This window comes from Lycium barbarum, chromosome 5 (assembly GCF_019175385.1).
Source record: "Lycium barbarum isolate Lr01 chromosome 5, ASM1917538v2, whole genome shotgun sequence".
NCBI classification, from domain to species: Eukaryota; Viridiplantae; Streptophyta; class Magnoliopsida; order Solanales; family Solanaceae; genus Lycium; species Lycium barbarum.
The window spans coordinates 42,399,327-42,410,562 of record NC_083341.1 but is presented as its reverse complement, the minus strand read 5'-3'; the positions used below and the strand labels follow the sequence as shown (position 1 = coordinate 42,410,562).

At 36.9% G+C, this 11,236-nt stretch overlaps 1 long non-coding RNA gene across 1 annotated transcript; it reads right to left on the bottom strand.

The window, feature by feature from the left end:
* Positions 1-5,423: 5,423 nt before the first annotated feature.
* On the bottom strand, positions 5,424-9,506 carry LOC132640822 (uncharacterized). The gene is made up of 2 exons (XR_009582405.1): positions 8,600-9,506; positions 5,424-5,960 (listed from the first exon to the last, which is right to left on the bottom strand). It is a non-coding gene; the product is annotated as an uncharacterized LOC132640822 (long non-coding RNA).
* Between the last annotated feature and the right edge of the window lie 1,730 nt (positions 9,507-11,236).

Here is an 11,236-nt window from a genome sequence, read left to right as displayed (position 1 = left end):
ACATTAAAATTCACGACGAACACTCTAACTAACGTCGTTTCATTCCGAATTCATCAATATCATTGCAAAGTCATATCTAAAGTCTCTAGCACCCAAAATATACATTGATATACATGGCGATACCGAAGGTATACGCTTTCCGATAATATCCGAATTCGTTTTCCACCGCCAATTTAATTCAACAATTAATCATTTACGATATAAGGATCACAACAACACATTATGCCAACTTAAACAAGATCAATTCAAACCATTTCTTTCTTCCATAAGTCACGGCCAATACACACTCCACACACACCCACGTTTGTTTCCCCAACATCCAAGTCACGGGATTTCTATCTATTTACAATCCTTAGCATATTCATATCAATTCTATAACATAAAAGGGACAAAATTCATACCTTTCTTTGAAACCCCGACTTATCGCAAACGTCGATCTTACGCCAAACTAATTATACCCCATCGGAGAGCGTCTTGAGTACTTCACAAATATGTAGAAACTAGGATTTTTGAATCACCACACAAGCTTGGAATTTTTCTTTCTTTTCTCCTCTCTATTCGGCCGAACCCTTAGTGTTGGGGTGTTCTTGATTTTTTTTTTTGATTTGATCTACTTTGCCAAGTTTTCATAGTGATATATATCCTTTTGGGGTCATGTGCATAGCACATGACCCTTTTAAAATGGGCTTGGCCGGCCCCTCTCTTTCCTTTGGGCTTCAATTGTAATTTTTTTATTTCTTTGGCCCACTTCTTGAAAAGTCCCGATTTGTAATTCCCGAAACTAATTTCCGAAATTCCAATTTTATCCTCGGCCTTCCCCGAGGTCTTAGCATTAAATATTTCACAACCAACATAGTCATATTCACAAAAATTAAATTTATGTCCTTCTAACACCCGAGTCATAATTATTTCTCGATTTCCAATTGTACGAAAACACGGGGCCTAACACCTACCAAGCAGCACAGAACATACATGCATCACATAGTCATACCTACATGTGGGCCATTAGGGTTGTCAAGAAAAAACCTGCTAACTAATAGATATCATAAGATGGAAGGTACACAAGCCCAAAAGATATACATATATGCATATATCATCAAGCTAAACACAAGTATACAAGCCGACCAGGCTATCAACATAATTATACAACGATATATAGACCGGGCCATAGAACATTTAACCGTACATATCTATCTACGAGCCTCTAATAAAGTGCAAACCATACCCAAATGTACACAAAAGAATAATATCAAGCTAGATGGAAACTCCAAAACAAGTGGAGTACTCCAGTACAAGCGCTTAGAAGGTAGCCTAAGGATGTGAATCGTCTCCTTGTCTACCTGCGGGCATTAATGCAACGTCCACAAACAAAAAGACGTCAGTACGAATAATGTACCGAGTAAGTAAGGTATAAAGAACACCATAATAAAACATGAAGATAACATGAGATAAAAAAGAAGTAACATGTACATCTGAATGCCTCTGAAGGCAGATAACATGCATGCTTTTCTTTTAAAAAAACATTTTCATACATATATAAGTCATACCATCATAATACCATACCCGGCCATAATAAGGCTCGGTGTTATCATACCCGGCCATAATAGGCTCGGTGTTAACATACCCAGCTAAAGTGGTGTGCATAATAGGTGTCATACCCGTCTGACAATAGCACGACTCGGTGTCATAAAATAGTTACACATATAAAGCATGCATGAGATCTCAAAGAAATGTTATGACTCTATCGGAGTGACGTAAGGCCGGTATACCTCTGATTACCAATATGGAGCTAACATTGTCGACATATCGAACCTTGAAGGATCAATGACTATACGATAAGATCAACAACCATAAACAAGATCAACAATCATCAGACAAATCAATCACATCATAAGAAGATCAAGAACATACGCTCCTAATATTTATAAGAGAGAAGTCATTATGGATATCATTCGTATATGCTCGTATTAATGTGATCATGCCGAAAGAAAGAAAGGGACAGCCTTAACATACCTTGTCGTCTACATACCACTCAACGTCTATCTTCTTGAGCTTGCAAATAGACATTTAAGATGATTCACACTAAAGTTATGTCGTCAAAATACTTATAAGATCAAGTTAGACTAGTAGCTGAGTTAATGAAATTTGGGCAGCATTTCCCCTATATTTTATACTTCCTCCCAATTCCAAAACAACTCCCAAAAAATCAATAACAACATCAACAATACCATAGCTAAAAGATAACATTAAAATTAAACTCAAATCAGTCCAATCCTTCATTCAAAATCAATTCATAGCTAATAACTTCAACACAACACCTATGACCTTTCTACCATGATTCTCTTCTCCTTTAAGACTTGATAAATCTCCAAATCAACTCAACATAAGAAATAGGATGAAAAAAATACCTTATAACTTAAATAACTTCAACCCGCACAACTTTCTTCAAGACCAAATCTATCACAACCTCAAAAAGAAAAAGGAATAATCACCTTCAATGAACTAGTTGCGGATTTAGAGCTGAATCTTCTCTTGTAATTAGTTGGGATTATTAGGGATGGTTGAGAGAGCTAAAATAGTCACTAGGGATTTGTTTTGGTTGAATAATTGATCCCCAAGTCATGTAATTTAATTTATAACCAAAGGGAAAATTTCCACCGCCTCAATTTCACGATGCACTTTCACGGACCGTGAATTATTTCACACGCCATGAAAGTGGCCGTGAAACCATTCCAGTGAGAAATCCCAACTCTACCCATTCCACGGTGGCCTAACACCACTTTCACAATACGTGGAAGTGGCCGTGAAACTGCCTTGGTCTAATTTTCCGGTAAAACGTATTCTTTTCGATTAGTTTGATGTCTAACCTTCATATCTTTTCCAAACATGTGTATGAACTTGTAAAACTCCGATATATGCCTATAGGCCTCATACACAACTTCCCAAATGATTTCCAATACGAACCTATGACAACCGACTTAAAATGAAACTTTAACGTACGCAAAAAATGAGGTGTAACATTTCGACAGAGTCTCCCCTGTAACCGTACCACTACCAACCTGTGACACAGCAACCCAAAATATCCAACGCCACACAGGGCCACAACAAGCAATAACAACAATGTCCTCACACGACTAGTAGTCATATGAAATGAAACACTACGCGCCTGAAGGAAATGGTGTCTCTGTCTGGACATCCTCTGGGAGTGGAGGCAAGTGCGAATACCTGGATCTCACATCTTCCTCATCGTTCCAAGTCATCTCCTCGACATTCCTGTTTCTCCAAAGGAATTTAACTGAAGCTTCATCCTTAGTCCTCAATCTTTGAACTTGTCTATCTAGTATAACAATGGGAACCTCTTCATATGATAATTGTTGGGTAACCTGAACATCATCTACGGTACAATTCTAGAAGGATCTCTAATACACTTATGAAGCATTGATACATAGAAGACCGGATAGACTGATTTTAAGTCTGAAGGTAGATCTAACTCATAGGACACCTGCCCCACTCTACGTATAATCCTGTAAGGCCCAATGTACCGAGGGCTAAACTGACCCTTATTTCCAAATCTCATAACTCCTTTCGTTGGTGATACCTTTAGGAATACCTAGTCACCAACTTGGAATTCTAAGTCTCGCCGGCGATTATCTTTATAAGACTTTTGGCGACTCTAGGCTACCAATAATCGATCCTGAATGAGTTTGACCTTCTCTACCGCTTGCTGAATCAAATCTGGCACTACTAGCTTAGGTCCCCCCAGTTCGAACCATCGAATAGGTGGCCTACACTTCCGCCCATATAAAGCCTCATACATGGCGATCTGGATACTGAAATGGTAGCTATTATTGTATGGGAACTCAATAAGTTAAAAATGATCATCCAGCTACCTCTGAAGTCTATCGCACATGCCCGTAGCATATCCTCAAGGGTTTGAATAGTACGCTCAGCTTGTCCGTCTGTCTTGGGGTGAAATGCGGTGCTAAGACTCACCGGAGTCCCCAAACCCTTCTGGAAGGACCTCTAGAAGTCAGTTGTAAACTACGCACCCCTGTCAGAAATAAAGGATTCCAGAACACCATGAAGTCGTACAATCTCCTTAATATAAAGGTTTGCATAATCTTCTGTTGTATAAGAAGTTCTGATAGGTAAAAAATAGGTTGATGATGTAATTCTATCAACAATCACCTATAAGGAATCAAACTTACGCTGAGAACGAGGCAAGCCTGCAATGAAATCCATATTAATTGCCTCCCATTCCCAAGTTAGAATCTCAATAGCCTACAATAATTCACCGGGCTGCTGATGCTCAATCTTCACCTGCTGACAGTTAGGACACTGGGCTACAAACTTTGCTATGTCTTTCTTCATTCCGTCCAACTAGTAAACTTCCCTAATATCATGATACATCTTCGTCGTCCCTGGATGAATAGAATAACGGGAGTAATGAGCCTCTCCTATAATTTGACGACGTAATCCTGCAACATCAATAACACAGAGTCTGCCTCGATATCTGAGGACTCTATCCCCAGTAATTTCGAATGGTGACGCTTGCAAACTCCTATTACCACCTGCTCCAGGACCTCCTCTATTGTTCATGATCACCTGGTTCACAGCAAACAACAAAAAAGGTGTGATGGAATAGAAAAAGACTTTAAGTAAATCACAAACTATTTAGTAATTTCAAAACCATATTCCCAGGGAACGACACCAAAATTTGATACGCTCAAATTATAATTATTAAATGGCGTAAAGCAGACACTATCAAATACAGTAACCCAACTAGGTTGGGGTATAATTCCATAGGGAATATGGTGTGAAAAGGTTATTAAAGTAGTAGAGTACTTTCTTGCGGTCTAATTTTGTATTCCGTTGAGTTTGCAGAAATTGGTTATTTATTAACTAATTGCTTTGATTGTAATGAATATGATTAAAGAAACCAAGGTTTTATCCCCCTTTAGATAAAGTGTATGCTATGGCTATTGATCTTGATATACTTCTAAGGGATCGTTGTACGAATGCATTTAACCTCTAATTGAATCCTTAATATTTCCCAATAGTTAAGGACTATTTCTCTTTATGATTTTCCCAAATATAAAAGAGTGTATATGAAGAACAGTTAATCTTGTGCCAAGTAAACTCCTCTTATCCCTAAGTGAATTTATTAAACGAGGGTTAACGCCCCGAGTTCTTGTTACTTGTTCTTATCGAACCCTAATTTATCTTCCCAAATAAAACAATGTTTATGTCTTAAGTTAATGTTTGCAACCACCAACTAACAATTTAGAACAAATAATAAGTAAACCCTAATAATCTGCTATGCATATATCAATCTCAATTCTCAATCACATAACACTCATCCTAGGGTTCACAACCTTAGTAGTTGATTTAGCTACTCATATTGAAGAAATAAATACATAATATAATAGAAGTCATAATACTTATGATTGATTTGAATTAGAATAAAGTAATTGCAATTGTTTTGTCTTCTTCTCCAGAAAGCTTCAAAAACTATAAAGTATTGTATGCTAGAAGAATAGTACTGAAATCTGAACAAGAATAATCTAAACTAACCCTACAAGGAGTATTTATAATGGTCCAAGTCATGAGAAATAAGATGACAAAACTATCCCCGTCGGCACTATTATGCGGATCGTAAAAAGTTATTCGGTCCGTCAAAATTCCTTCTTCAGCCGTCAAACTGCTTTCTTCAAACTTTCTGCGCTTCCTATTTGACGGACCGTCAAATGTTATACGGTCCGTATAATTGCTCCGCAGAGCTTCCCATGGTTGTGTTGCTCTCTGTTACTACTTGACAGTGGCTTTTATGGTCTGTGGAATATTCTGCAGCTCGTCTCTTATCCCGTCAAAATGCTTGCTCATTTAACTTGCCACTTCTCACTTCTTTTTGCAAACTTTTCACATAACTCTCCAACTTTCGCCATATAAACAATGAAGACCTGAAACACAACCAAATTCACAAAAAAATGACACAAACTTGTTTGAAAACAAGTAACACTCTCCATTAAAAGCATCAAATGTGCCGAATTACGCGACACATCAGGTACCTAAACACAAAAAACTGTAAAGTAGCTGGAAATCAAATAGGGCAACATAAGCACTTCAATAGTAATATCATTATAGTGAGTAGTGTCTAGCCTCGATTATGATATATAGGCATCGACAGACGTAATCTCAGAGAGGATTGAAATCTCAAGATTTAGTAACAGTTAGAGAAATCCTTGGTGTGGGACAATTTGTTAGAACTAGATGACATTACTGAAAAAGTGTTATGAGCATGTCTATGGTCTACCACTTTAGGTGGTGTATGTGTGGTGCGCCCGCAAAATTGATAGTCGAATACGACATCTTGAAGTGATTAAAAGATTCGTGGGCTAGATATTTGTAGATAGGGTGAGTATTCACCTCAGTACAACTCGTACCCCAGTGAAAAAGAAATATCAAGCAACAAGAGAATAAGCCCGGTCGAATAGAGAGAAGGTAAAAATGAAAGAACATCTTGCTAAATTTTACCAGCATAAGAAAAGCATTAAAGAGGTTAGTAAGAGATTAGCAGAGGGATAAGAGAAGGGTTGCGAAGAGATACGGGAAATGATTAAGATCGTAAGTCGAAGTATAGTAGTATAGCAATGTTTGTGATATGTAAGAGGAAAGGGCAGGAGAAAACAAGCGTAGAGGTAACAAAGAGAAAAAAGTTATAAGACTAGGCCTCCGTTATTACAAGAAGTGGTTAAGCTGAATGCAAGTTAGATGCTGGAAGGATCTTTGTAAAGGATGGTATAGCGATGTTTACGAAACAAGGAAAGTTGACAAAGAAAAAAGAATAAATGATAGAAGAATGACTCTTGAGGATTATTAAGGGAGAGATCACCCTAATACGATGTCACGAGTAAAAGTTAAGTTTATCAAGATTGTGTATGTTAGCTGTGAATCCATGGCACTCTACGTATATAGGTGATTCAGTTACTCCTAACAAGAGAGGATTATACTAAACTGAGTTTTGAGTTATCAGAGGTACGAAGAATTATGAAAGGTGTTGAGGCAACAACCTGACTCTACAGGCGTAAGATCCTTGAGTACGACGTGATGTCCATCTTTCCAAAGGGAAGATAATATGATAAAGTATCAAGCAGAACCACGCATTTTGTTGCTAACAAAATAGTATTACGATTCTGTCACACCCCTTTTTTCCCACAAAATATGATTTATTTATGTTAAGTTCAAAAGGGTTTTCAAATCGAAAGTGACAAAAAATATGTTTCGAAAAGGGATTTTATTTAGAGAAAAAGAGATGCCACTTGGCATCGAGTTTTGGTGTGCCTAGTCACCGTAAAATTAACATCCCTTTTAAAAAACAAGTTTGACTCAAAAATACTGATCATGCGACAGAGATTCTAGTTAAGGAATTCTGTTGACCGAGGAGAAGGTGTAAGATATCCCTCGAGTCCCGTGGTTTTAGGACGGTCACCTTAATTAACCCGTATTGTCTTAAATAGAAACTCAGTCAGCTAACTCAAGCAATCACGCAAGCACGTGCACAAGAAAAGTTTAAACTAAAGCCCGAATTATTACAACTCAAAATAAAATAAAATGCGAGAAAATAAACCTATGGTAAACTATACTAAGCTATCCCCGACATCCCGGGATCTTCTTGATGGGCAGCCACCATTTTTTACATTTGTTTTCTTTCGGGACATCCCACCCGGGAATGAGTACATAAGATCTTGCCAAATGATAAAACACACAAACAATTTAAAGGGCCTAGAATATGCCTACCGACTTTAATTATAACACCAAAGCTTTAATGAAATATTAATCCGAACTTATAAATAAACCCATTGTCCCGTTGAAGAGATCAAACAGGACATGAAGACAGTACAGGTACAGATCACTCATGTTTTCAGGGAAGGCAACAATCTGACAGATTTTTTAGCAAATCAAGTCAAAGATCAAAGTACATGACTTTATGCTCATGCCATCAGAAGGTAGAAGAATACTCAACATGGACAAAACACAACTTCCTCAACTGAGGATTAGAACAAGGAGAATCTAGCATATTGACATTCAACAATGATGCTACATGTATGGATATTCATTTGCTGTTTTCATAGATTGGAGTAATCATCAAAGCGGACACATCAAGATTTCAAATGGCATACTTGCTTAGGTACACAGGATAGAATTGGTCATATAGGACAGTTCTTTATTTTTTTAATTCTAGCTAGTTCATATTATAGACATGCTATAATATACTGCTTTTTTAAATTCTGCAATTATTAATAAAAAGTTTTAATAGGCATAGCCTGTTAGAGCACAATTTGTTTAAAAAAATTAAAAAAAACCATTGTCCCTAATAAAATCCCCATTTGTGAATAGATTTTACCCGAAACTGCAAAAAAATAATTTCAATTTCTCCAGCAATGATTTTAATTTCTATAATCTCTATGCATTAACCAACCAAAAACAGTAAACCCATTTGAAGCAAACAACGAACACAAATAAGAATCACATCACCAAAATATTCGACAATTCCAAGTGTGCAATAGCATAAAAATAGTAATGAGAGATTGAAATGGACCTTCCAATAGAACGGAACAAACACTGCGACACCTTGACTGGAAAACGCGAAGCAAAAATCTCAACTGAGGCCTCAACTGATCAAAACAGCAGTCCGTTACCCTTTTTTCGTTTCAGATCTAAAACCCAACACCTCAAACTCAATGATTTTCAGTTGTGAAGGAGGTGGGTTCAGTATTAGTCCGAAAAGAAATCAAAATAGGGGATATTGGAGTGTTCGGGTCGGGTGTGTATTGACAGAACACAGGGGTTTAGTGGGTGTAGGGGCTGTTTTGGGATGGTGGTGTTTATGGGGGTTTTCCGGTGGTTTTCAGTGGTGGTTTAGAGGTGGTGTTGTGGTGGTGGTTATTGGTTGGGAACCAGAAAAATAGAGGGGTGGTGATCGGAAGAGAAGATGAAGGTAGTGACCGGAAAACGGGAATGGTGAAAGTATTATTAACGGAAAAATGGGTGTTGATGTTGAGAACAAAGAGATATCCCTTCCCTTTTTTTTTCTTTATGCTCTCTGGCTCCTATATCTTATGTGTGTGTTTTGATGATGAAGATGAAAAAAGAAAACGGGTCCTCTTTTCTTGTTTTGTTTTTTTCGATCTGTGTGTGTATGTGAGATGAAGATGATGATGATTTTTATGCTGTGCGTTGTTGTGTGTGTGTTCTATTTGTGGAAAAATTGAGTGAAGAAGAAGGAGTGGATCCCCTTTTTGTTATGCCTTTTTTATGTGATCCGGGTGTGATCTTTTGTTATTTTTGGGGTGAATGTTAGTTATGGAAGATGGCAAAATTCAAAGTTGAGGTGTCATGTTCTGGAAGGTAGGAGAAGGAATTAACAAAATAAAAAGAGATAAATAACACATGAACAGAAATTACATGGATAGAAAATTAGTAATACCAACTTAATGGAATTTTTCTTTTATATAATTCAAATTGGCATAGTAGCTAACTCTTCCTAATTTTAAGATAGAAGATGCAATACAATCAAAAGAACAGGACTAAGGATAAATTCTAAAGTAATTATTAAAAGCAACATATTTTTAAAAAAATTTATTATTTTAAAACACCCAACCTGTACTCTAAAAATAGTAAATATTCTTATCCTTTTTTAATGTATACAAATAAAACCTACTAAAAACAATATAAAATCAAAATATCAAGATTAAATCTAAAAAGAAATATTTAACTCTAAAACAGCATAAAACCTAAGGGAGGGTCAAAAATCATGTGTCTACAACCGGTCCCTCTTTGATTGGAAACGCGAAGAGTTCTCAGACAAAGACGTAGAAAACGAGACAAGTTTTGACCCGACCATTATTTGAAGGAAGAGAAAGGAATGGAGCAAAAATATGACTAAGCCCTGGTCTTGAGCATCCTACATAGCCCGGGTTATAAGGGAATAAGGTCTTGTGTAGTTCAAGAGTAAGAAGGGTGATAGAACATGCTGAGTTGGAGAGTTGATTAAGTCCTATCGAGGTTCCGGTCCACGGCTCCTGTTATTACATAAAAATGAAAACAAAAGTTAAAAAGAAAATACAAGTACAAGATCCTGTCTATGCCGCTTCTCTTGAATATTGACTTGAATCTTCATGCCTACCCAAGTGTGAGATACACACTTTATTCTCTAATTGAACTTGAAAGTAACCCCTATTCTTCATGCGGGGGTCCTGCTACTTCTAACTGAACTTGAAACCAACTTAAATTACACCCTATTCTTTCGGTGGGTTCCAGAGCTTGAAATTAAAAATTATCCCTATTCTCTAGGCGGGTTCCTGATGTCTTAAAGTTTGCTCCAATTCTTAAAGCGGATCCTGATCTTGAAGATGAAAGATGTCCATATTATCCAGGCGGGTTTCTGAACTTAAAATTGAAATTGAAAGGTGCCCCTATTCTCCAGGTTGGTTCCTGATTTTCTCATTCTTCAAGCGGGTCCTGACTTGCTTCCTATTCTCCAGGCGGGTCTAAAATCCATTTTTCAGAAGGTCTTAATTTGCTTCCATTATTCAGGTGGGTCCTACAAATTATCAAAACACAAACAATACGAATAAATATTTTTTGCCCCAGTTTGCATCAGAAAAGTTTGGTGAGTGTTAGCCAAATCATAAACTCTTTGTGACTATATTCGGAGGTAGTCAACCTGAAGTTAAAAACATGACTATATTCGGAAGTAGTCAGCCTTAAATTAAAAACATGACTTTATTCGGAAGTAGTCAACCTAAAAGCAAGACTATATTCGGAGTTAGTCAACTTATAAAAAAAAGTATGACTTTATTCGAAGGTAGTCAACCTAAAAGCAAGACTATATTTGGAGATAGTCAACCTAAAAAAAACTTGGTTTTAATCGGAGGTAGTCAACCTAAAAGCAAGACTATATTCGAAGGTAGTCAACCTAATATTAAACATATGACTTTATTCGGAGGTAGTCAACCTAAAAATATGACTATATAAAATTGAAAAAATGACTTTATTTGGAGGTAGTCAACCTAAATTAAAATCATGACTGTATTCAGAGGTAGCCAGCCTTAAATTAAAAACATGACTTTATTCGGAGGTAGTCAACCTAAAAGCAAGACTATATTCAGAGGTAGTCAACCTAAAATTGAAAACATGACTTTATCCAAAGGTAGTCAACCTAAAAGCAAGACAT